Source organism: Camellia sinensis, chromosome 3, assembly GCF_055761805.1.
Source record: "Camellia sinensis isolate YWXY chromosome 3, ASM5576180v1, whole genome shotgun sequence".
NCBI lineage: Eukaryota > Viridiplantae > Streptophyta > Magnoliopsida > Ericales > Theaceae > Camellia > Camellia sinensis.
In genome coordinates, this window is record NC_138963.1 from 77,727,192 (window position 1) to 77,754,477 (window position 27,286).

Here is a 27,286-nt window from a genome sequence, read left to right on the forward strand (position 1 = left end):
ATGCAGGCAACTGGGGAGGATTCCTCTGTTGAGCCAGTAGAGAGAAGAAGGGCCTTCCGTGCTCTCCTAGATGTTGGCCTTATACGAACAACAACTGGCAATGGTGTTTTTGGTGCTCTCAAGGTATCATGGACCCCTTCTTGTAAAGTTCGATGCAAACTATTTAGAAAATTTAGGAAGATTAGCTCTTTATAAATTATTTTAGACCTTTTAATTTTAACTTTTATGTATTATAATAATAATTTCAAATAAAATTAAGGATAAATTATAAATATATTCTTGAAATTTGATTAAAATATGAATCACTCCCTTTAATTTTAAAAATTACATTCTATCCTTTAAGATTTCTAATTTCATAACAAATTGTCAATTTTATTAATAAATCATCAAGTCAATTAACAGTTTTTAATGATATTAAAAATATGTTTCAATTAATAATTTAGGTTATTTTATTATTGTATAGGAGAATAATTATGAATTTCATTTTTTTAGTTAATTCTGTTAAATAAAAAATTCAAATAAGGGGATATTTGTAATTTTTTAAACCACAAGGGGCGAACTGTATTTTAAACAAATCTCAGGGAGTGTATTTGTAATTTACCTTAAAATTAAAAAGGATATCATTAATTTTTGGACATTCCATCTCACAATTAAACCTACATACTCACTATATCATGAATTAGGGTTTATGAGAGCACCCACCTCCATCACCACCAATCTATCTTCCTCAAATCCCATCTTCAAAACCTACCCACCCTCAAAATCTTGAAAACTCTTTGGCGACAATATTCTGGCGGTAACAGTGGCAACCATTTGACTACCTACACTTTTTTAGCAATGGTAATATTATGGCGGAAACAGTGGCAACCCTTTGGCGGAATACAAGCCTGAACATTGGTTATTTGTTCGGGATGACGTTCTCAAACAAATAAGTAGGGCTGTGTATAGGGTTATTTGAACCGCACAACCCGCTCAATTCGAACCAATCCACATACAAATAGGCAGTTTTGCAAACACAATACGGACATATACAGTTTGGAATATGCATAATTGCAGGTTGCAGGTTTAATCCGCACCCGCACTTAGATTTTTTTATTTTTATTTTTTATATATAAAAAAATCTAGATCGTTGATTTCATTCATCCTATCTTAGATATTTTTGGCCAATACACCAAACCCTAATTTCATGATATGAAAAGAAATATTGTAGAGAACATTGTTTGAAAACATTATTTTTGAATGTTTTTGTTTTTGTTTGTTTGCTCTGTGAATATTATAGGAAATTGAATTTACTTATTCATAGAGGGAAATTGAATCTGTTAATTACTTTTGAAATTAAAATCAATCTTATATTATATTGAATCTGAAAATTGAATTTGAAAATTGAAAAAAGTCCAATCCACAAACTACCCACAACTACTCGAACATCCGCGAACCCTATTCGCATAAACTGCAACCCACACTGTGGGCGATTTCAGGTCGAATTTTTTTCAAACCACATACATGCGAGCGGGTCCAAACCTATCCGCAAACCGTTCAAAACCGAACTGCGAACACCCGTACAAATAAGTAATGTTCGGGAATGTAGGTCCGAATATGGAAATTCCTTAAAGCATTGAACAATCAAAATTATTAACGCTTGCAGAAGTTTTCTTTTTTTCAAGTTCAAGAATCACTACAACACAAGTAACCTATGGTGACGAAAACTAGTGAAGAAAATGAATTTTGTCACTAAATAAGAATGATTCGTGAGGAATTTATAAATTTTGCCATATATAATAAAAAAAAAATAGGTGAGGAAAAATTAACTTTCGTCACCAAGAATTTGCTCACTAATTTTTTTGGGTGGCGCCAAAATTTTGAGACTTTTGATGAGAAAAAAATTTGTCACTAATTATAAAATTATTTGTAAGGAATATATTTTTGTCGCTAATAATTTTTAATATTTTTTGATAGACTTATTTATTTTGATGATTTATTTAATTATGTTTTAATTTATTTGAAAGAGAAAAATAAAATCAAAATTTATTTTGGTGATATATTTGAAAGAGAAAATAAAATCAAAGTTTATTTTGATAATTTATTTGAAAGAGAAAAAATCATCAAAATTTATTTTGATGATTTATTAGAAAGAGAAAAATAGAATCAAAATTTATTTTGTCCTATTATTTCTCACATAAACATTTATCCTAAATGTTGTTAGAATGTATTTAAGATTTGATTAAATCAGGAGTTCAAAACAAAGGTTCAAACAGCCTAGCACAGCAGCAGGCCAAAAGGTTCAAAAGGTTTAAGTAGAAGATATTCAAATTAGTAATGATGGAAATACAATGGCTATAAACGGCTATAAAGGTTCAAAAGGTTAAAGTAGAAGATATTCAAATTTGTAATGATGGAGTGGGAGATATTCAAATTGGTAATGATGGAAGTATAACCGCTATAAACGACTATAAATTCAAATTGGTAATGATGGAAGTACAACGGGTATAAACGGCTATAAATTCAAATGAATACAACGGCTATAAACGACTATAATTTCCATTATATATACCAAAGCCTCTAATGTATACAAGTTACAAAAAATCTGAAAATATTCTTTGATTTATAATCACTCACATCTATTCTCAGAAATTATACACTAAGCCTTATAGCTTTAAGCTCATCTTTCTTGTGTGAGATTTACAAAAAAATTAAAACTTCATTTTATATATCTATCTTTGAGAGATATTTATTGTAAGCTTTCTTTGAAAGCATAAATACCATTTCATCTTGTAAAAGTGTTACAAACACTGTGTTCTTGAAATCTTGAGAGTGATTGTAAATCACCTAAGATTTGCAAGGGTTTGGACTTGTGAAGTCTGTGTAAAATCCGTGGAGGATTGCTCAATTTGTAAAGAGGTTGTTAGCACCCCTGTGAAGCTAGAAGATATTGAAAAATCTCAAGTGAAGCTTAAGGAGTGGACGTAGGCCGAGTTGAAGCCGAACCACTATAAATTTGTTTGCCTCTCTCTCCCTTATAGCGATCCCGATTTTCCTTTCATTGTTTAGTGTATTCCGGACTCGGTTCCGTGGATGTGTGTTGTTGTCTTATTCTCGTTTCCATCCTTTACTCTTTGTCTTTGAGTTTTGGGTTGTGTTAGGAAGGTTTGAAACAGGTTGGTTGTGTTTAGAAACATAGAGTTGATGCCCATATTTTGGCCTTCACGCTCGAGCGGGGCTTTTGACGCTCGAGCGGGCCCCTTGCTTTTGCTCCTACGCTCGAGCGGGGATCTTGACGTTCGAGCGGGATTATTCAGTCTTCAGTACTTTTCCTGCAGGTCATCAGATGCTCGAGCATCCACTTTCACGCTCGAGAGGGGACCTTCGTCTGCAGAACTTTTGAAAGTGTGCATTCGACGCTCGAGCGTCGCTTTTCACGCTCGAGCGGGAGTCTGTGTCTGACGCTCGAGCGGGGCGTTCCACACTCGAGCGGACTGTGATGTTTATCAGTCCGAGGTGAAGTTTTTTGAACCACTTTTTCGACCCACACTCTCTCTCTAACTTTTCAAAACCCTCATTTGAGAGCTCCTCTCTCTAGAATACATCTTCTCTCTACAAAATCATCTAGCTCTAGTGATCTTCCACCCTTGTCCCTTTGTAAAAAGTGTGGAGCTTGGCGTGACCTTCGTTTTGATCCGAAAAAGTTGGTGATCGGAGCATCTTGAGTTTTGTTCTTCATCTCCTTTGAGCTCCGAAATTTGAGGGAGGGATAACCTACTCCTTTTTATGAGTTTTGACCTAGATGTTATGCATTTTGTATAGATGGTGTTGTTTGGGGTTTTTGGGTGTTAGGGTTTCAAAGCTTGAAATGTATAAAGAGGGGTTTTGGCCCTTTTGAACTATACATGTGTGTATGGGTCTTAAAATGAAGTTGTTGATGTTCATTGATGATATTTGGACCTTTGGGTCAGTGTTGAAAAAGGGGGAAAATGCCCTAATTATGTTGAATAATTAATTTAAATAATTAATTTGGGAAAATATGAAATTGAGTTGAAAATCATGAAATTGGGAAATTATGAGATTGAATGGTGTAGTTGGATAAATAAATCACTCACCGATGAAAATGTTGATGTATTATCTGTTTGATAAATTTATTATCTGTTTAGAGATAACTGCTTTGGGCTATCGGTGAATGATAGTCTTGATTGTTGTAGACATTGTATGTTGATTAGGAAAAACTAAAACTAATCACCCGGGATATGTCATTGATTATGACGGTTGGAATAATACATCAAATATGTGTATTGATTGATCATTGTATATGATGAGTGTTAAATACATTGTACATGTATGTTGTTTGGAAGGAAATAGGAGATGTGCTCTCAAACCTGTTTGGGAGGAGATAGGGGATGGACTCCATTGATAACTAAGTTGGCCGGAGTGTCCAGGGTGAAAGTCCTGAAATCTCGATTACGTTTGCATAACGTAGATAATTGAAGTATTGGGAGTATTTTAATATGAGTTGTAATCTCGTTTGAATTGTGAAAAAATGTAAGTGTATTATTATGAGTTGTAGTCTCATTTAATTGTTTGGCTAGATAATGAGTGTAGCGACCCTACTTTTCTTAAGTCATTATTTTGTTTTATTATTATGGTTATTATTATCTTATTTTATTTTTGGTTTTATTAATTGTATCGTTACATGAGAATTTAATGTGTTGTTTAGTTAATTTAATGTGATATTTAATTAGTTTAATGTGGTATTTAATTATATATAATTAATCAGAATCTTTATATTTATATATTCATTTATACATAAAAAAGAGGTGTATTTATATTTGTTATATATATATATTATCGTATATTTATATTTATATATTATAATTTGTTGTATAATATTATATAATAGTTTATTAGGTTGTTATGTATGAGATTTAGGTTTATATATATATATATATATATATATATATGTAATATGTAGTCAATTAGGTTATAAGGGAATTAGAAGAAAACAAAGAAAAAAAAAGAGAAGGGTTGTGCTGTGTGCGGCACCGCGAGAGAGAGAGAGAGACCAAAACATTATGTGTGTGGCGTGAAGAGGGGAGAAAGGAAGAAAAAGATTAGGTTTAGGGTTTTGTTTTGGTGGTCTCATTAATCTTTCAAATATTTCTTTGATCTTCAATAAAATATTGTGAGTACAAAATTCACTTTTCTTTATTTATATTTGATTCGTTATATTTATTTATTTGTATTTATTTAATATTGATTTGATTTTTGTATTGATATGAAGATGATAGATTGATTTTAATTGTTTTGATTAATTGGGTATGTAAGTTTTATGATTTTTTTAAAATGATTGATTAATTTTAATTATGTTGATTAGACGTATATGTAAGGTTTAAGATTTTTAGATGATTAATTGATTGTAATAATTTTAATTAGTTGGGTATGTAAGGTTTAAGATTTTTAGATGATTGATTAATTTTAATTATGTTGATTAGACGTATATGTAAGGTTTAGGATTTTTAGATGATTAATTGATTGTAATAATTTTAATTAGTTAGGTAAGTAAGGTTTGGGATTTTTTTAGATGATTGATTAATTTTAATTATGTTGATTAGACGTATATGTAAGGTTTAGGATTTTTAGATAATTAATTGATTGTAATAATTTTAATTAGTTGGGTATGTAAGGTTTGGGATTTTTTTTAGATGATTGATTAATTTTAATTATGTTGACTAGACGTATATGTAAGGTTTAAGATTTTTAGATGATTAATTGATTGTAATAATTTTAATTAGTTGGGCATGTAAGGTTTGAAATTTTTTTTAGATAATTGATTAATTTTAATTATGTTGATTAGACGTATATGTAAGGTTTAGGATTTTTAGATGATTAATAGATTGTAATAATTTTAATTAGTTGGGTATGTAAGGTTTGGGATTTTTAGATGATTGATTAATTTTAATTATGTTGATTAGATGTATATGTAAGGTCTAAGATTTTAGATAATTAATTGATTGTAATTATTTTAATTAGTTGGATATGTAAGGTTTAGAATTTTTAAATGATTGACTAAATTTTAATTATTTTGATTAGACGTGTATGTAAGGTTTAGAGTTTTTGGATGATTGATTGATTTTAATTATTTGCATTAGTTGGGTATGCAAGGTTTAGGGTTTTATTTTGGGTGACTTTATTAATTCTTTGAGTGATTCTTTGATCTTCAAAAATAATTGTGAGTACAAAATCCACTTCCCTTGATTTATATTTAATTCTTTATTTTTATTTATTTATTTGATATTAGTTTGATTATTGATTAATTTTAATTATTTTGTTTAGTTGGGTAAGTAAGGTTTAGGGTTTATAGATGATTGATTGATTTTAATTATTTTGATTGGTTGTTTATGTAAGGTTTAGGATTTTTAGATGATTGATTGATTTTAATTATTTTGATTAGTTGCATGCAAGGTTTAGGGTTTTTTTATATAGATTGATTTTATGATTGTAATCACACTCATGATTATATAAAATTAAAATAAACTTAGAATTCATAGATATTGGTTAGAGGATGGATTGATTCATTGTTTTTATTTATTTATTTTTATTTGATGTTGGATTGATTTTGTATTTGCATGTAAATGAAGGATTGATTTTACTTTAGTTGTGTATGCCATATTTATGATTTTTATATGGATTTATTTTATGGTTGTAATTACACTCATGGTCATATGAAATTAAAATTAATTATGAACCTATAGATAAATTCCTTATACTCCACCATGACTCCATGGATTGTTGTTTTATTTGAGTGATGGGGAGAAAGAGTGTATAAAAAAAAAAGTGAGGATTATGAGATTTATTTGAATGCCTTAGGCTCGGCATTGTTATGTTTATTCTCATGTGTGAGATGTTGTGTATATATATATTGTTGCCTCGTTCTCATGAGTAGACGAGTGCTTTGATTTGTGCGCGTACGTATATGCTAACCATCCGGGGAGTGTGAGTCAAACTCGGGACGATATCCCCGTGCAAGTTTGGCTTCGGAGCGGTGTTAGGTATACGGGAGGCACATGGGATATATGTGTAGGCCGGAAGGGGAGAACCGAAGTGGTGGAGTTAAGGAACAAAGAATTTAATTATGAATTTATTAGTATAGTGTGTATGGTACTGTTATGTATATGATAAAAAAAATAGTAAACGATCTTGATAAATTATGAAATTTGAGCAGAGGCGTGTATATGTGATTTTAGACAACTTTTGTGTTTTAGCTTTTTAATAAAAAGATCGATTAGAACTTATAATCGGATGATCTTGATTATTGTCGGTTTGATTCATTTTAGCAAGGCAGATTTTAGAGGCTGTTTTAACCCACGAAACGAGCTCATTTTTATTGGTTTCGCGAAAACTGAAGTAACACATTATTCTGCACACTTTTCGTGTTTGGAAATTTTTTGAAAAAAATCATCTTAGGGCAGTTTTGGTTCGTTTTCAGCTTCAGATTTTTCGATTGAGCTCTGTCTAGATTTTTATATCAAGTTTTTCTCTTAACCTGTTCAGTTTCTGTTAAATTCGTTCGCATTGTCTTATAGGAAATTTGATTTTTTACAACTTTCGTTCTTTGAGTTTTGATCAATTCGAATTATTTAAGTATGAAACGGTGTAATTTTATATTTTTTTTCAACAAGTTATTTATGATTAAATTATACTAACTTTATTTGTTTTGCAGGATGGTGAGTCTTACTAACTTTTTATGCAGGGCTGACCTACCATATTTTTATTTCTATATTGTCTATTCTATAATCAATTTATATTTCGTTGTATACGGACAAGAAACTAAATGTCACCGTATCTCAGGAAACTATCCATTCGTCTCGGTGCGGTTGGAACTACTTGTCTTGTTCCGTGATAAGAAATAATATACTTTTTGTTTGTGTCTGGTGGACACGTGGGTGTCAATTCTTGTACTCATACCAGTATACCTGTATACTGACCCGTTTTGTCTCTTGGCAACTCGGGTGCTTTCTGTTTGAGCGCAGCCGAGCTTCATTTGCAGGATTAGTAGAGGCTTTGGTGGTGACAAGAAATACCAGTGATCGTAGGACATGTCATTTGGAGTTCTTTTATTGAGCTTAGGGTTGATACTAATTTATGTAATTATTATTTTTTTTTATGACTTTAGTATTAGAATAATTTGGCATGGTTTGTAACCGTACTTTATTTAAGTTGTTTTGACTAGTTATTGCTACCTTAATGTTGAGGTATTTGTTAGTTATGAATTTATGGTGGATGGTTTCGTTAGCGTTTTAGTTTTTTTTTTTTTTTTTGTTTCACTCCTAGAATTTGGATAATGGAATATTAATTGGGGTTTAGTCCTAATTTAATATTTAATTGTCCAAATTTTGGGGCGTGACAATGAGCCTCGTTTATGAATTTGAATTGGATAAGTAAAGGAAGTGGAATGAAATATGAACGTATTTGTCATGGAACTGAGTTGTGTTGTAATATGGTTTACAAGTGTTAATCATTCGTTGAATGTTAATGTTTTAGTTATTTCTCATATTTGGTTTAGTATATCTCTACTGGGTGTTGGCTCACCCTATATGGGACATTATTTTTAGGTTCAGGTGATATGTCGCGTCCAAGGACGTAGCTTGGGAGGCTTAGAGGCTGAAGATCTTTTGTTGTTATCTTTTTTGGTATTACATGTAAATTCAAGCCAATGGCTTATTTTGTATAAAGAGTTAAAACTCTTCTTTTGTTGTAACCAAGTGTTGACTTGAAAAGTTGTAAACCCGTAGGGCATTTACTTTTGATGTCAACATGTAATACTTTAGCACTTAATACTCTGATAAATGGAAATATGTCTTATTCACTTATGTCTATGCATGTCAAGAATGTGGGGTTTATATGTATTATTTTGAGGGCGTCACATCCCTTATCTCTTTATTTTATTTTAAATTGCCATAACTATATTTCACATTTTTACTGTGCTAAAATCATTAACTGACATAGTTGTTAAGACATTTGTTTTAATTATTTTTATTTCATTAATTATATTTATATATTGTGCTAGTCATAATTTTTATTAAGGTATTATTAATTTTAATTTTAAAAATCTAATTTACCCCCTCTCTTAGGTTGTCTTTTGGGTAACATTTTTGACATCTTTTGGTGAAGAAATAATATTATCACCAATTTTGGTGAGAAAATTTTGGTGTATTGAGCGGTAATGAAAAAGAAATAAGGTATTAATTTTTTTTTATCTCTTTTTCTGTTTATCATCTCTCTCTCAAAATAAGGTTTTAATTTTTTGTTTTGCCTCTTTTCTGTTTATCAACTCTCTCTCTCTCTCTCTCTCTCTCTCTCTATATATATATATATATATATATATCAAAACAAACGCACGTAATACCTCTCCGCCATCGCTCTTTACCCTCGTTATTCCACCTTCAACGTTTACACTATACTCAGCCTTTCTTGTATAAACAAGGCTCCACTCTCTGCATCAAACCCCAGGTTCAATTTTCTCTATTCTTTTCTTGTATTCCGTCGATTTAATTGAGTTGTTTCAAAAAATTTATGGGTTTTCAATCTTCACAATTTTTCTAGCTTATAATCTAGCTTTATTGTTGATTTGGTAAATAAATTTAGAATTGTTTTCTTTATTGAGCGATTTAAAAGCTTGGATTTATCATTCGGGTTTTCAAGTTTATATGTATTTTTTGGGGTTTTTTTTTTTGGTAGTTAATTGTTAATCATTAATGCTCTGCTCAGGGATTAGATTTATAAAATAGGGATTCGATTCTGGTGATTTGTGCTTCATTTCCTCATATTGAACAAAGATTTTGAAAAATAAAAATAAAAATTTTGGAATAAAAAAATTTGTTATTTTATTTGAACAGAAATTTCGTAAATATATTTGGGTTTATTTTATTTGAGTTAAGAAAGTGAAAGTTATTGATCTTGTGAGTACAATGAAACGAAAATGAAAGAAAATGATGAAGATTTGAGGAAGAGTGAGAGAGAGTGAGAGAGAGAGAGAGAGAGAAAGAGGGTTGAATTTTGCTCTGGTTTCATTCTGTTCTTTGAAGAAGAAGACATATTTTATCCTATGTGGGTGCTGGAACTTTCACTTTGGCTGTCACTACTATGGTAGAAGTGTGGCCTTAGTTATGTCTATATCTATCACAAGCAAGTTTGAATCTTTCTTACTCTCTGGATATCTATCTGTTTAGGTGGTTTATGATTGTTAGTTGTTGTTGTTATTGTTGTTGTTGTTGTTATTGGATATCAATTATGAAGATTAACAACTCTTTTAGATATGTGCTCTATTGATATTATTATCTTTAGTGTTTGTTATGTGATTTGGTGGAATTGTTGTTAGTGTATTGGTTGGTTTGTTGTGCTTTTTTTTTTTCCTTACGAATTTCTCTTGTAAATCTTTTTATTGTGAATATATATATATATATATATATATATATATATATCTATGGTGACGAAAATTAGTGAAGAAAACAAATTTCGTCACTAAATAAGAATAATCCATGACGAATTATAAATTTTGTCACGTATAATAAAGTAATAAAAATAACAGGTGGCAAAATTTATTTTCATCAATAGATGCAGATTTTTTCATAGATGCAAATTTTTAATTATAATGTGTTCCATTTAACAGTAGAACACATCCCATAGATGCATATTTTTTCATAAAAGAACAACTCATATAGGATAACTTTATCAATAAGTCAGAGTAACAAGAAATTTTGTTGTACTATATCTTCTAAATTAGGATTTTCCCTTCTCTCTCTCTCTCTCTCTCTCTCACTCTCTCTTTTCCCCTTGTCAAAACATAGGTTAAATACATGGTAAAATAAATGTGTGGCATTTCCAAATATATTAGATATACCTCCAAAATTTCCCTTGACAGGTAGACAATTACTTATTTGCTTGGTTGTTTTCACAACATTGATTGACTTCCACAGCTTTCATAGTTTTCCCTTATTGAATAGGTTTTTGAATAACATATTGATGAAATAATGACTCGAGAGGGGAGCGGGTGGGTTAACCCTCAAGGAAGTTAACTAATTATCTGTTGTAGATAGAAGTGGGCGAAAAAAAGGATTGTCAATAGATTTCTAGCAAAGGTTTATTAGATGACGTGGCTTGATTATGCTACTCTAACTTCATAAATTTGTTATTTATTTAATTATGTTTACCAATATCAAGTAATTATGCAAACTGTTTTGTTTCCCAATTTTTCCCATCTTGAGAAATTTCCTTGTTATGTTGGAAAGTTTTGACTAGTTTCAGAAAATCATTGATATTGTTGTGCAATGCTATCATTGAAATAGTATTTGTAGTAGGTTGATATATTAGTGTGATGAAAAATTGCTTGCATTGTCGACCATGGCACTTTCACACCAGTACTTACGGCCATTACAATATGTTATAGTGTTTGAATTTGATAGGTTTTGTAAAAGCATTCTGGAACCTTTTTTTAAACCCTAAATTTTGAGAGGGTGAGCCTTGGTGTAATGGTAAAGTTGCTCCATTGCAATTTGGGAATCACTAATTCAAACCACGGAAACAACCACTTCACGTGCAGGGATAACACTGTGTATATTTGACCCTCTTTAGACCCCTCAACAATAGAGTCTCATGCATTGGGATTAGCGTCTATTTTTCTCAAATTTTCCTCTTCTATCTTGTTCTAGAGTTAAGTCACTATTTTTAACTAAATTTACACTTTCTATCACCAAAATAATAAGAATTAACCTCTTAACTTTAGATTAAACACTTTTCATGAGTATTAAAATAATGTTTTCTTATTGGAGGTTGAATAATACTAATATCTAATTTGCTTCTTTGATGAATCTTTGACATTGTTTGGTAGTATTTATTTGTGCTAATTGCAATTCTAGTTTAAAAAGGTTGGGGGAGTGAAAAGGTCAAGATTTATAATGAATTTTTATTTTAATAATTAAAGAATGACTAGCTAGGTTATTCAAGATTCTACTTAGGTTGGGGGAGTGAAAAGGTCAAGATTTACAATGAATTTTTATTTTAAGAATTAAAGAATGACTAGCTAATAATTAAAAAGGATGAGGGAGTGCAAAGGTCAAGATTGTACTTAGGTTATTTGTCACGACCCAAACCCGGCCCTATGGGTTTAGCACCGTAACCGGCCAGTAATCCGAGATTACCGAAGGCCTGCTTAACAGTAATACAGTAAAACAGAGTACAGGGCCTGGCGGAAGCCAATACAGTAATTAAACAATGTCCAATGAGCTGTGACAGTCTGTATGCCAAAAAGATTTTTCATGCATTCATACATACACAAACAGTACAGTCTATACAGAATTTACAATCACACAGTACAGGGACCTAATCCCTTGATAACAGTACGGTAAACATTCAGTTTATACAGAACAGTTAGACAGTATGAAGACAGGCGGGGGAAAACAAACAAAACACCCCAAAGCCATAGCATGGCAACTCGGAACCTCGCAGTGAGGCACAAAGGCTGGCTTGACAAAACTGGAGTTACCCTGACGCTCCTAGCTCCGATCTGGTGCCTGTACACCTACATATATATATGAGCAGTGAGCTAAAGCCCAGTGAATAACATAAAGCGTAAAGGGGTTTAGAATGAATGTCCTTACAGTAATGAAAACAGTTCAATTCAATCAGTATTTCAGTTGTTCAGTACAGTAAACAGTCATATGTGGTACATCCATTAGCATAACAGTAACAGTAGGTCTTAAAAGACCGAACAGTAATGATGGCCATCAGTCAGTAAACAGTAGTGGTTCCACGAGGGAACCGACAGAGATCTCTGTAACAGTAACAGTAACAGTAAACAGTAGGTACTAAGGATGCCACAGTACAGTTCGAAAATAAAGGACATACATTCATTCAGTAATACCAGTTCAGTAAACAGTTCAGTTCAGTATTCAAAAGATATCAGTTGAACATATCTTTACACAATTGTTACTCACAGAGTTTGGGCTACGGTATGCTAGAGCGTGTCTCCCCAGTCGCCAACCCTACACAGTTCACAGGTTGAACACACTAAGCTACACAGATGGGAAATATCATAACTTAATCCCTAATTTGCCTTGGTGTGTTCTACAACGATATCCTCATCAAGATGTCTTAAACTAGGCCTAAGAATGCCTAGGATGGGATGAGGATGCAAAGATGCACATTTAAAAGCATTTTCAGAAAAACAGAGTCCCGCTCGAGCGCATGTTTCCCCGCTCGAGCGGACATGCAACAAAGGTACACGCTCGAGCGTAAACTTTTCCGCTCGAGCGTACTGTAAAAGTACTGGATGGGTGAAATCTCCGCTCGACGCCCGCTCGAGCTTGAGACATGACTCCGCTCGAGCGCCCAATCCTCCGCTCGAGCGGACTGCAAAACAGTGCAGAGAGATGCTGGTTGCTCGGATTCCACGCTCGAGCGGCATTTCCCCCGCTCGAGCGGAAGTGCGAAATCTGGAAAACCCAGATTGCACCTCCAAGCTCAAACCAAGTTCAAAAGCATCAAAACTCGACCTCTTGGGCTAAATTTCCAGAAAACACATGTAAACTCATAGTTAAACATGATTCAAAACTCAATTTGAGAAATCAAAGCCCAAGGGTGTTTTATTCAAACCCAATTTCAAACCAATTTCAAGAACAATATGAACATGCAACATGCATGATCTCAAATCATTTTCAAAGCTTCAATTTGATGCTCTAAGGAGCTAATTGTTTCCAAAACATGATGAAATCATGGACCATTACAAAATTATGGACATGCATGTGAGGAAACATGAACTTACAACCTCAAAACTCAAGAATGGCAACATGCATGCAACAATCAAGCTTCAATTCAACATCTAACCCATGATTGGCTCTAAACTCCATCAATATGACATGAACCATGCAAGAATCCACTCAAAACATGAACAAGAAGACAATGGAGCTACCTTAAGTCTTGTATTTAGGATAGGGAAGCTCAATGTGAAATCTACACTTCAATCCAAGCAATTCTTCAAGATGAATTCCAAGCAATTCAAGCCAAATCAACAAGAACAATTCTCTCTCTCTCTAACTCTCCTCTCATGGTCGGCTAAGCTCAGGAGAAATGGCTGATGGAAATGTTTTGAGTCAAGGATGCAAGGCTCTAGCATCACTAGGTAGTGTGCCACTAAGGGTTGCAATATGGTAAATAAACCAAACTCTTTAATTAGCTTATTTTAATCTAATTTAATCATACCTAATCAGTTTTTAGGTAAGTATACCATAAATTCACATTAATTATGAGGATCATAAAACATCAATCGGTTTCTAATTCGGCTGCCGATAAGGCCTTCAATTAGCAGTTTAAACATATAAGCATGAACAGATAATCATACAGTCAAACAGATAGAATGCAATTTAACTAACATATACTCAATCAATTCGGTTTCCAATTTCAGTCAGTCAGTTCAGTACTTTTAATCAGTTCAATTATCAGCCAGTTATCAGTCATTATCAGTTCCGTTTAACAGTAATCGGTGATTATCGGTAATCAATCGGTCATTAATCAGTAAACAGTATGGGGGTTGTTACATTATTCATAAAAAAATAAAATCAACTAATTATGTTATGATTTGGATTGATTTCTTTGCTTCTGTGATCATCCTTGCTAGTTGGACTAGCCTCTTGATTCTTCTTGGATACCATGCCTGGTTATTTGAGGATCCTTGTAGATGCTTGATGCTCTGCTACTGCCATTATTGTTCCGAATGGGGATTTACATGACAATGTGGGGAGCCAACACTTACAGCCACTTGATGCCAATATAGAGGCACAGAGGAAGGCAGCCTCCCAATCTAGTGTCAGTAAGATCTTGAATTTTACTATTAAAATGAAATTCTCTGTTTTAATATAATATGTACCTGTCACATTTACATAGGTTGAGATTTGTTATTATACTTACATAATAATTACTGAGTAATATATCATGTATCCATAATCATGTCATATCATCATTGTAAAATTTTCCCCCTAATTAGCACACAAGTTAATATTGTAAGGAATAATAGAATTAGGCCTAATATGTAACTAGGAACAGGGATTAATGAGTATATTGATCAAGAACAGTTTCAAAGTTTCTATATGCAACAATATGAATATTTTCTCCCAAGAACTTTGTTGGTCCCCTGAACTAAACTATGTATTATGAGGATTGCACATTTAAAACCCATCTCTAAGACCAACTAGGAAGTATAAGAAATCATGTCATACTTGCCCCCAAAAAAATGTTATTACAATGTTTCTATAAGAAAGATCATTAACTAATAATTCTATGAAAACAAAACTAACCACAAAAAATAATGGTATGGTAACCCTCTCTCTCTCTCTTTTCTATCACATAACCCTTCACCATAACCCCTCAAGGCCTGCTTGTGGAAGACACTCCTCATGAAAGGAAATATATGTACACAAATTACTCTATATTAGATAAAAAAACATTGTAGACCCATTTTTTTTCTCCCTGGAAAAATGTCCAAAATGTAGTGTGGCAACACTGCATTCATTATGGTAGCACATCATACAGTGGGGCCATCATTGAAGAGGTTGCTCCGTTTATGTTTCTTTAAATTACTTGATTTTCTGTGGTCGGCTTTGTGGTTAGTTCTATATCTATAGAATTACTGGTCTAACATATGGTTAAAAGATCGAAGTACCTCAGGAGCAATTCGACAAGATCAGAAACTTGGTCAGCATGGGTTGATAGGCCAAGTGCTAATGCGTCCCAAACAAGCAATGCCAGCAATGGCACAACACTTCCAAGCACAACTAAAGCCCTTATCCTCTGTAGATCACCTCTCAAATAAGCACACACAACTGCAAGAAATCACATATCATAAAACTCATTGTCATCATTGTTAGATCAAAATTTGTGTTCACCAAGAGCTAGATCATGATAGACCAAAGAAAATATAATCACAGGAACAGTAGCCGGAACGTTTCCCCAGTCACCATCCCCCACTAATGTTGACCACACTCCGAACACGATCGCTAGAACCTCAATTGCTAGTAGCAAACCTAGTCCATATCAGTAGTTCAAATTTGTGAATGTGTATGTTTGCTAAATAGATAGAACCAGTATACACCTGTTGAAGGAGTATACCTATCATGGAATGTTTATGTTTGCTAAATAGATAAAACTAATATACAACTGTTGGATGTAATTTTTCTTGGCAGGTAACAATAGGCACAAGCATTATAGGAGCTACAACTAAGTAGAGAGAATTATGAATATTCTTGTATGCTTTTCTAGAAAGTAAGGTAAGAAAATTAGAGGAGAGAGTGAGAGAAGTGGGTTACATCATACATGGTGAATTTGAAGCTTAGTGCAATGCTCTATTGACGAGTTATTGTCCATGATGAACACCCTTGTGGCTTGACACGCAGGTTGAAGGTTTAAGCAATGGTTGAGAAAGATGGAAAGCTCAAAGTTCCCATACCACAGATGTGATAACCCTGTTTTGTATTATGCTAATTGATCCTTATTATGATATGATTTTGTGTGCCATTTATGTGAAAATATGTAGTTTTAAATTTCTATCTGTTCACAGTAGGAATATCTGTTTGATTATCTGTTTTGGAATTTAAATTGAATGCCCTATCGGCCACAGAAATCGAAATTGACTACGCCATTATGATTGGCGTAATTTTTAGAGCCTACGGTGAATTTTAATTAAAAATTGATTCGGATCAGATTAAATAGATTTAATTAATGATGTAGTGCTCAAATTATTTAATATTGATAATTGTGATTAATGGGACTTATATATATAGGGGCACTATGCACTCAACTCCTCTCTTTTATTCAATTTGGCTGATTTTAACTCTAAGAAAAGAGAGAGAGGGTCGGCTTGAGAGAGTGAGAGGGAAACAATTGAAGTTTGATCTTGAAGCTTGAATAATTTGAAGACCAACTCAAGAATTAAGCATAAGTTTGGAAGATTAAAGCGCCTAGGTGAGTAATCAACCCTTAATTCATGAGTTTGAGTTATGATTTTGTGAATTGAAGATTAATTGGTGAGTTAGATCATGAATTGAGTTGGTTTTGTTGAATTGGAAGTCAATATGCACATGCATGTGAGAAATTGCTTTGAATTTGCATGTTTGAGCACAAAATGTATAATCCATGTGAGATTTTAATTGAAGCTCATATTTTTGACCATCTCTTTATCATCTAAGTTGAGAATAGAAGTTGTGTTCCACATGCATGTACAACTCATAAGAGTATAAGTTTGAATGCATGAAATTATTATGTTGGAAATAAGTTTGGGGTAAATTGGGACATGCATGTGATTGATTCATGAAAATTGAGCTTCATAATGCAATGAATTTGGTGTTGGATCATGTTAGTACATGTTTATGTGAAGTTTGAGCCATAATATGCAAAATATGTTAATTTGAATGCAAGTTTGAAGCTTAAGAACAATTCTGGATTTTCCAGAATTTGGGATGTCCGCTCGAGCGGGGAAGTTCACGCTCGAGCGGGAAATACGAGCTCCCAGAACGTTTTGCAGACATGGATGTCCGCTCGAGCGGGGAGCTATGTAGAATAACCTTCAGCTCGAGCGTCCGAATTCGCGCTCGAGCGTAGAGATGAGGCAACCAGTACTTTTGCAGACCTAATGGGTCCGCTCGAGCGGGGAAGTCCACGCTCGAGCGGGGACCCCTGTTTCTGAAATTTTGTAAATGCGTTCTATGTTTCGTTTTCCGTTCTCTTTCACTTCTAAGTACTCTTAGGCATGTATTAAGCATTGTAAATGAGTTGAAATGATAAGAATGAAGCCTAAAGAGGAATATGTGAATTAAGAACGGATTGAATTGTTTGTGACCCATTGTGTTCATGGAATGTGTAGGGTCGAGCTCCAAGGCAAATCATCCTGCCGATCACTGTGAGTAATATCTTCATAGAGATATCTAAAGTATGTTATTTGTCTAATTGCTTACTCCTATGTAAGTCTTATAAGTTCGTTAATTCAAATGGTGGACAAATGTTTGCTACGCCAAATGAATGGGCCGAAGGCCAATTTGACACGAATGAAAGAATGAATGGGCTAGAGGCCAGTTTGACACGAATGAAAGAATGAATGGGTTAGAGGCCAATTTGACATGAATGATAGAATGAATGGGCCAAAGGCCAGTTCGACATGAATGAAAGAATGGATGGGCCAGAGGCCGTATGACACGAATGAATGGGCCAGAGGCCGTATGACATGAATGAATAGGCTAGAGGCCGTATGACGCGAATGAATGGGCCAGAGGCCGTATGACATGAATGGATGGGCCAGAGGCCGTATGACACAAATGATTGGGCCAAAGGCCGTCGGACAGGAACGAATTGGGCTCAAGGCCGTTTGATGTGTTTGGAATCGTAGTCACTTGACCTATACATATTTATATATATACCTGATAGAAATATGAATTGGGCCCAAGGCCGTTTGGTGTATATTGTTCTAAATACTGTTCGTGTATCTTCTTTATTTGATATTATTCACTTGGCTTTCCCTCACGCTCATTCATGTGTTTGTAGGTGAGCCAAGAGAGGTCTAAACCCAGCCTCAGTGAAGTTTGGATGAAACAACCAAGTTTTGAAGAGTCAGCTCTTACGTCTCACGCATGAGACTCGTCTTCGCCCTTTTGCTATCTTATTATATTTTGTCATGTTGGTGAGGACTTTGGATACGTTTGTACATAGTTTTGATTGGCTGACTTAGACTTGAATGATCCTGTATGTACAGAACTTTGTATTAGTGCATATTTTGATGTGAGTTATTAACATGTATATGCATGGATTGTTATGGCGTGCCATATAAGCACAGCTCTATGGACAAAAGTTTAAATTTGCTTCCGTTTGGCCCCTTTACTCTGATGAGTTATGTCTTATTTGGTTTGAGGCCGTAGGTAATCTCGTGATTATTGGCCGGTTATGTCCTTAACCCATGGGGGCGGGTTCGGGTCATGACAACAGAAGTATCGTGCGCCAGTGGGGGATCATGCCTCTCAATTAGTCTCCAAAATTGGTGTTGAGGTCCGAACATACTTGCCAGACTTTAGCATTCGTAGGTGGAAACATCTCGACAAAGAAGTTACGGCACCTATGTTTCAACGTCTAATGGTAAAAGTTTTACATAATTAATTGAATTCATGTAATATAATTAATTATGACTTACAATATTTATGGCTGTTGCTAGGATCAATTTGACATGCATGGTGAATCCACGGATGTTAACAAAGCGGTGGCAACAAAGTGTGGACGGAGCTTAAGCACCCACACCTACAGACTACGAATAAAATCCCTGAACCATAAGAGTGCTAAGAGAGAGGAGTATGCTAGAAGCCATCCACTGCCTGAATGTGACCTCAAGAAATGGAAAAACTTGATTGACAGGAAGTGGAATGATAGCAATCGACTGGTAAACTTTTCTTTTGTTCATTTATTGTTGACAATTACCGTTTCTTCCTAATATATATATATATATATATATATATTTTTTTTTTTCTATTGGAACTTGCTCCTTGTAAAAGCAATCAAAAGCTAACATTGACAATAGAAATCAATTGAAGACGAAGCATAGATGTGGGTCAAAATCTCTCCCAGTTAGGGTACACAAGGTGGTGCGTCTTCTTTAATTTTTTTCCTTTTTTTTTTATAAAGATGATTCTACTACCATCATTCTTATTTAACTTACTAGTTGATGAACAAAAAAAAATCAGACAAGTGCAAATGGGGGCCAACTGCCAAAGGTGCCATGTGTTTACAAATCCACACACTTTAATGATGTCATAAAGCAGTGGATTTCTCCAGAATGCGAAAAGAATTATGTATGTATATTTATCTTTTGTATTAGGATGATTGTAATTTTTATTGTATCTTTATTCACTTTTCTATTTTTTTATTTTATTTAAATGATGGGATAGTATGATAAAGATCCAAGCCGAACATTACTCCCAACCTGGTATGGTTCCAATTACTTCAGAGGAGCTATTGTGAAGGTGCTATCAAGCGAAGGTCAGGATATGTTAAAGGACTTGGGTTGAGGCCTTCCTTCTCTGTCAAGACTACCAGTGCTTTGACTAACAGTGGCTATGTGAGCCGTCTAGAGATGGAAATACAAGAGCAAAAAGAGAAAATTCAATCACAAAAAGAGAAAATTACAACACAGAAACAGGAAATTCAAGCACAAAAAGAGAAAATTCAAGCACAAAATAGTGTGATAAGAAAGATGAATGAGTTGCTTGAGGAGCATTTGGAGATGACATCAAACACCATGGACTTTCTTAAGAAGCAAGGTTTCAAAGGACAATTTAGAGGAGGTGGTATCCCATGAACTCGTAGATCGCCTTTTTGTTAAGTTTCACTTGTTTTATGTTTTTATTTTTCTCATGTTGGTTAGTATATACCAGTTAAAGCACAACAGTTTTACTAATTATGAACTAAGATTTAACAAGTTTCAAAATGTATTTAATGAAAATAGATTCATTAGGGTATCCGGTTCTCTCGGTCTTTACCTGGGATAGTATGTAAATAGTGTTGCAAAAAAAATCAATAATGTACACACTAAACACTAAGCGCCACAAAAAGCGACTTTAGACAACAAGAATATTTACTTTTCCTATACTTACAGGTAGAAATGTGGGACATAACACACCATGAGCTGTGAGGAGAACACTGAGATAACAAGTCAGTTGTCTCAATAAATAATAATAGTACAACTCAATGCAATGAAACGTTGTCCTAATTATTTGTGGCACTAAGATGAATCCCATAACGCAGCAAGTCCATTATATTTAGGACATAGTTTAAAGTAATACATATTATTCCATATCTTTTCTCATTACCTAAACCTGCATCTATTAGGTCCTCATATCCTTGGAAAACATAAGAACATGCCACTGATCGTAAGTGCTGCAATTATAAGTCATCTTTGCACTTTGGTCATAGAAAATATCAAATTTGACTATTAATCAATAACTCCACACAGAGCATTGGAACTTCCCCACTTTCTTTAAATTTCAAAGTCATAAAAACCATATTTTATTCAGAGGAGCATTCAAGGAATAAAAGTACGCATTTCTACACCAACACCCACTCCAATCTCCTGGGGAAAAAAACGGAGATTAAATCGGGTAAACAAAAAGAGAGTGTCAATCAATTTTTTGGATAAAACTAGAAAAACCAATATAGGCTTAGCAACAATACACATCTTCTTATCTTCCTAGTAAAACAGAGTGTAAGCAAGGTAAGACACAGCAGTTTCACTAATTATTAACTAAGATTTAACAAGTTTCAAAATGTATTTAATGAAAATAGATTCATTAGTTACTTCTTACTTAGCGTGACCCTTGTTAAAATACACACTAACCAAAGTAGAGACAAAACTATTTGTTTACTTTTTTTGTATATTTTTCCTAGGCAGTGTTAGAGTTGCTCTAAGTTAGTGATGTGATTAATAGGAGCTTGCCATGTACAAAGGAACTTCTGGTTGTTAAGCTAGACTCGTTGTGTATACAATTTGTATTGACATAGATAATGAGGTCTATACAATGTAATTGATAATATGTTAATGTTTTTCTTTTTTATTTTCTTTACAGATTGGTTTTTGATAACGTTTGGAAGCATACTTGCAAATCAAGATCAAATGTTGATTTTTTTTTTCCTGAACTAATACTAGTTGTAGTTGCAAATCAAGATCGTGTGTTGATTTTTTTTGTGGATTCCACGTTAGTTCATTTTGGGATTTGCTTTGATGTTTTTTTTTTGTTATACTTAATGAATTATTATTAAAGTTGTTTGATGGAGATATTTTGATTTATAATATAATTGTTCTAGTGAATTTTTTTGTGAAGTGGTGTATAATAGTTAGTGGATTTCTTAGTACAATTAAAAGGTTATTAGATTATGAGCAGAGATATTGTAAAATAATAATTTAAATTGAAATATAACGAATTTGTTTTGTCATTTGTACTTGTTATTATGACAAAGTGATTATTCGTCGCTAACAAACATTTTTTGTGACAAAATTTATTACAATTTATATATGAAAGTTTTCATTGATTTTGTTGTTTGATGACTAAAAATTTCATCACGTATATATATTTTTGTAACGAAACATATTTCATCACCCATGTATGACTTTTGGAGACGAAAAATTTTATCAACTTTACATCTTACTGTGACGAAATTATTTTCTCATCAATGATTAATATGTGTGACAAATTTATTCGTCAACTAAAGTTATAACTATGGTACTGAATAACTATTTGGTGACTAAAACGAGGATTTTTGGCAACAAAATGTTGTTTCATTGGTGACAAAAAATTTCGTCACTAAAGTAATTTCATTGGTGACGAAATTATTTTTCATCACGATGGTTTTTAGTAACAAACATTTAATGAAGAAACCAGTAAGCAAAATATTTCCTCACCAATATTTATAGTGACAAAATTAGCTCTTTGGAGACAAAAATTTCGTCATTCAAGACCCAACTTATAGTGTCCGAACATGAAAATTTCTTAACACATTGAACTGTCAAAATTATTAACGCTTGCAGAAGTTTGCATTTTTTCAAGTTCAGGAATACAGGGCTGAACATTACTTATTTGTTCGGGAAGGCATTCTCGAACAAATAAATAATGTTTGGGAATACAGGTCCGAATATGAAAATTTCTTTACACGTTAAACAGTCAAAATTTTTAATCCTTGTAGAAGTTTTCGGAAGTAGTTCAAATCCATTATCAAGTTCAAAAGTTATTCCTTAATCGCGTAACTTTGATAATATTGCTGCGTAGTTCTTTGTTGAACTCACAATTTTATAATATCTACCAACAAAACTAACAAAACTAATTATTATAATTTTTTTCTTGCAATAATAGAAATTATTACGAGAAAATTAAGAAATTATGTGTGTATATATATAGAGAGAGAGAGGGAGAGAGAGCATACCAACTGTAACAATGGTGGATGAGACAGTAATCACATTGGCTCTTCTTCTTCTTGGTGGGTTTTGTTAGGATTTTTTGAAAGAGGGTTTTTTGGGGTGTGCATTCAATTAGTAGAATGATTTCACAAGAATAATTTTGATATTATATGGAGGGGGACAAGAAATCTTAAGGATTTTAAAATTTATAAGTGGGGGTCTAAAGAAATTGAAGGTCCAAAATAATTAATGAGGTGCTAATACTACCACTCTTTAAGAAACATCCTATTTTAATCTTCTTGTTACTTTTTTGTCCCTTATTGGAGACTGATAAATACAATTTCTAATCTAATTTGTATGGAGTACATTAACATGTGACTTCAGGGAGAATTAGGCCTCGTTTGGTAACATACTAATTTAGTAACTTTTTAGTTATTTGATTAAAATATGAGCTAAAAAAAATTAGTATATTTGGGATGATTTTTTGAATTTTTACGAAAAGATGTGCAAAAAGTAAAGAAAAAAGAGAATTTTTGATTTTTTGATATGAATTATTAATTTTTTAATTTTTTTAATGACTTTTTAACTAAAAAAATTACTTACCAAACGAGACCTTAGATGGTGGGCTTGATATTGGTCACAGTGACAAGAGGTTTGCTGGGTTCAGTAAAGACATTAAGAACCTTGATGCTGGTCCACCGCAAATACCTTTATGGGGGCCAGGTTGCTTCCTACATGGGGGTGAGACCTGAATCTTGTGTCAAAATGGATTATTATGATGTTGAACAGCATATTAACATTTCAGAACAAAAATGTTTAAGACCTCTTTTCCCTCCCACTCCTTTTGACCCCTTTTTCTTCTCATTGGCCAATTTTTCTTTTTTATTTTTTTTCTTTTCCTTCTCCTCCAATCACCACCCGCCACGTGTGTGTGGGGTGGTGGGGGTGGTGATTAGAGGGGGTCTCTATCAATACTCCATTTCAGAAATGGTAGAGTCTTTTCTTTTTTTTACTTTCACAATTTCTATAGACACATATCAGTGATAGAAAGAAAAAAAAATAAAAAATAAAAAATTAATCAATCTCAGTACATTAAAGGTGATAGAGGTTAAAAAAAAAAAAAAAAAAAAAAGGTCTCAACTTCTTTTCCTTAATATTTTAGAGACTGTATGTGCGTGAACTTTCTCATTTTATTGATCACGTGGACTCTGGTGGAAGATGAGCCAGCAAAGTACCAGACTCACTTTACCCAATACATAAAGAGAGGTATTGAGCCAGATGTCATTGAGGAGAAGTACAAAAAGTCCATGCAGCAATACGGGCTGATCCCAGCCCAAAGAAATCCCAGAAGAAGTCACCAAAGGAACACCAGGGCCGGCCCTCGGTTTTAGGGGCTTAAGGCAAATTTCGAAAATGAGGTCTTTCTTATGTTAAAAAAAAAATATTATGGATAAAATAATAATTTATAATTTTTTTATTTGTTTATAGCTACAAAAAAAATTTACTTACATATATAATTATTAAAATTATAAAAAAACAATTTAATGAAATAAAATTAGGACAAAAAAATTAAGAAAAATTATTCAATTAAAACTGATAAAGATCTAGGCAAAAAAATTAGGGAAAAATTATTTATTTGATAAAGATCTAGGTAAAAAAATTAGGGTAAAATTATTGATTTCACTAAAATCTAATAAATAAAGAAGGTAAAAAAAAATTAGGACCTATATATTGCATGTATTGTTCTTTTTTGACTCAAATACTTTTTTTTTAATATATATTTTCATTTTAATAAATATGGAACAAACTACACATATAAATAAATATAGGTTAAACCATGCATGGATCCAATAAAATATTTTGAGCCCTTTAAATTGATCCTAAAAAAAAACATTGGGCCTATAACATTTTATTAAATTTGAGGACCCTATTTTTGGGTCAAAATTTTAGAGCCTTAGGCGAGGGCCGGCCCTAAGGAGCACAAGAGGTAATCACTACAACATATAAGAGTTTCTAAATGTTTTGGTCTTTAAAAGTAAAAAATTTTGTTATAAAAGATATTTAGAAACTAATTTCTCTCATTACGAGGATAATCGCTAAAAGGTCGTCTCAAAAAGTCAAAATCAAGACTTTTAGTGACAAAAATTTTAAAATGTCACTAATAAATAGACTTTTAAAGACAATAATTTGGTCTCAAAATGCTTTATTTTTTGAGACAAAAAATTTGGTTCCAAAAGGATAATAATTCATCACTAATATATAATTTTTGTTGCTAAAAATATAATGACAACATTTTTCGCAACAAAATTATTTAGTCCCTAAAAAATAATTTTGTCTCTAAATTTTGGTGTCTAAAATTTTAAATTTTTTTTTTTTTGGTAGTGAATGCAAAATGATTCTAATGTGTTCTTATTTGTTTGATATGTATGACTGTAAATTTATTAATGTTCTATGCCGGAATTGTATTTTTAGTTAACTATTATATTAGGCCATGACCACATTTTGTCTCTACTTCAGCCAATGTGTAAACTTTTCCCACTATTTTGAATTTAAAATAACTGGAATAAGTGCAAATAGACTGTAATATTGCAACCTTTATGTGGGGTACATCAGTAGTAATTTCTCTTCCTTCATTAGTTTCTCTCTTTCACTTCTTTGTCCCACATCTCTCTTTTCAATATTTTTATAGGACAATGATAACATTAATTGTGCTTTTGAGGAGAGGGTATTATATGAGCTAGTGAGCTAATGGAGAGTTGACCATGCTGTTGCCATAGTACTAGACTCTTGAGCTTATTCTTCTGAAGAGAAGTTGGCCAAAGAGAATTAATGCATCATCTTTTTATTTGTGCATGTGCACATTTCCACCTTCATATAAAAAGCTTTAGAAACATAATTCATTCCATTGGACCGACTTTTTTATGTGTTTATTATTCTTATGGAACCGTGCCATTAATTCATTGTTGCATATTTAAATTTCAGCTAGTATAGACCAAGAAGACTAGAGTTGCCTGCAATCTTTGAAGTTTCAACTATTGTTTATGGTTAACAGTACAAAAATGCCAACACACTCTGGCCATGTTTGTTTGGGCGGACTGGATTAGCATTCCCATGACTAATAGTCCTAGAACTACGAATTCGTTGGATTATGTATCCTATCTTCACTAATAGTTAAGTTTAAAATAATTAGTCCGTATTTCAATTGTTTAATCAAATATCGGATTAATAATTTTATTGGATTATTAGTCCAATTCCAAGTTCATGTCCACCCAAACAAACATGCATATTATTGATATACAATGTGAGACTGATTGTATTAATGGCAGTCAAGTGTATACTATTGCCATCTGATGTGGCACACAAATATAGCATTCCCATGTTCATCTTATGCTATTGGTTATAAGCTTTTTTTTGAAGACTCCTCTTAGGACACATTCATAATCACGACTGAGTGGTTATTATTTTATAATCTTGGTTTTTTTTATTTTATTTTTTATGGTGACAGGTATAACCTGAAAAAATTAACTTAAGAGGAAAGGAAGGCAAGTTTGATAGAGAGGTTAAATGCACTCAGCTCTGCTGCTGCTGGTGATGAGGAGGGTGATGATAATTATGACGACTGAACGCACCAAGTAGAGATATGAGTGTTCATTGTGGACTGTTTTGTACCGATCTCTATTTTTCAGTTTTTTTAACTTCAGGAACTTCGATTTTGATTAGTTAATATAACTTGATATAAGATTACAAAATCTGCGTTTGGTTTATTTTTATCGATATGTTATGTCAAAAACTGCCAAGATAAAATGATCACTTGGTAGAGGGACTTTACTTTTGGTGAAATTGCAGCATTAACATTGTTTATCTGGCTTGATCTTTTTTTAAAGATCTTCATACAGTTGTAATTGTTCTTGATTATTCTTGACATTACTGATGAATCTATCCAGGTTTTTGACTGTTTTAACTGGTTGTGAAATGGCCCATTCTCTCTCATGCCCATTTCCCGCAACTGTTGGATTCAGTTTGCTTGACCAGGCTCTCTTACACTAGATTCTATTATTGTTGTTGATTTATCTTTACTCAAATTTAAGTAAATTTGAGTAAAAACATTAAAATAAATAAATAAATAAAAAGGGCGAAACTTAATTTGGTAAAAGTTTGAGTTAAGGAGTTGAGATTTTCTAATAATTTTTATTGATTTAAGGGTTGGAGATGTCCTAAAGAATCAAATTTGTAGTGATCTTCTTGTTTTTGTTTTTTGTTTTTTGTTTTTTTTTCAATTAAAAAAATTAATGTGTGCAGTAAATATTTTATGGTAATTTTTTTGAGGGA

General features: G+C 32.8%; 1 pseudogene; it reads left to right on the top strand.

Moving 5' to 3' along the window:
• On the top strand, nucleotides 1-26,580 carry LOC114296967 (large ribosomal subunit protein uL18-like; annotated as a pseudogene).
• Nucleotides 26,581-27,286: the final 706 nt, after the last annotated feature.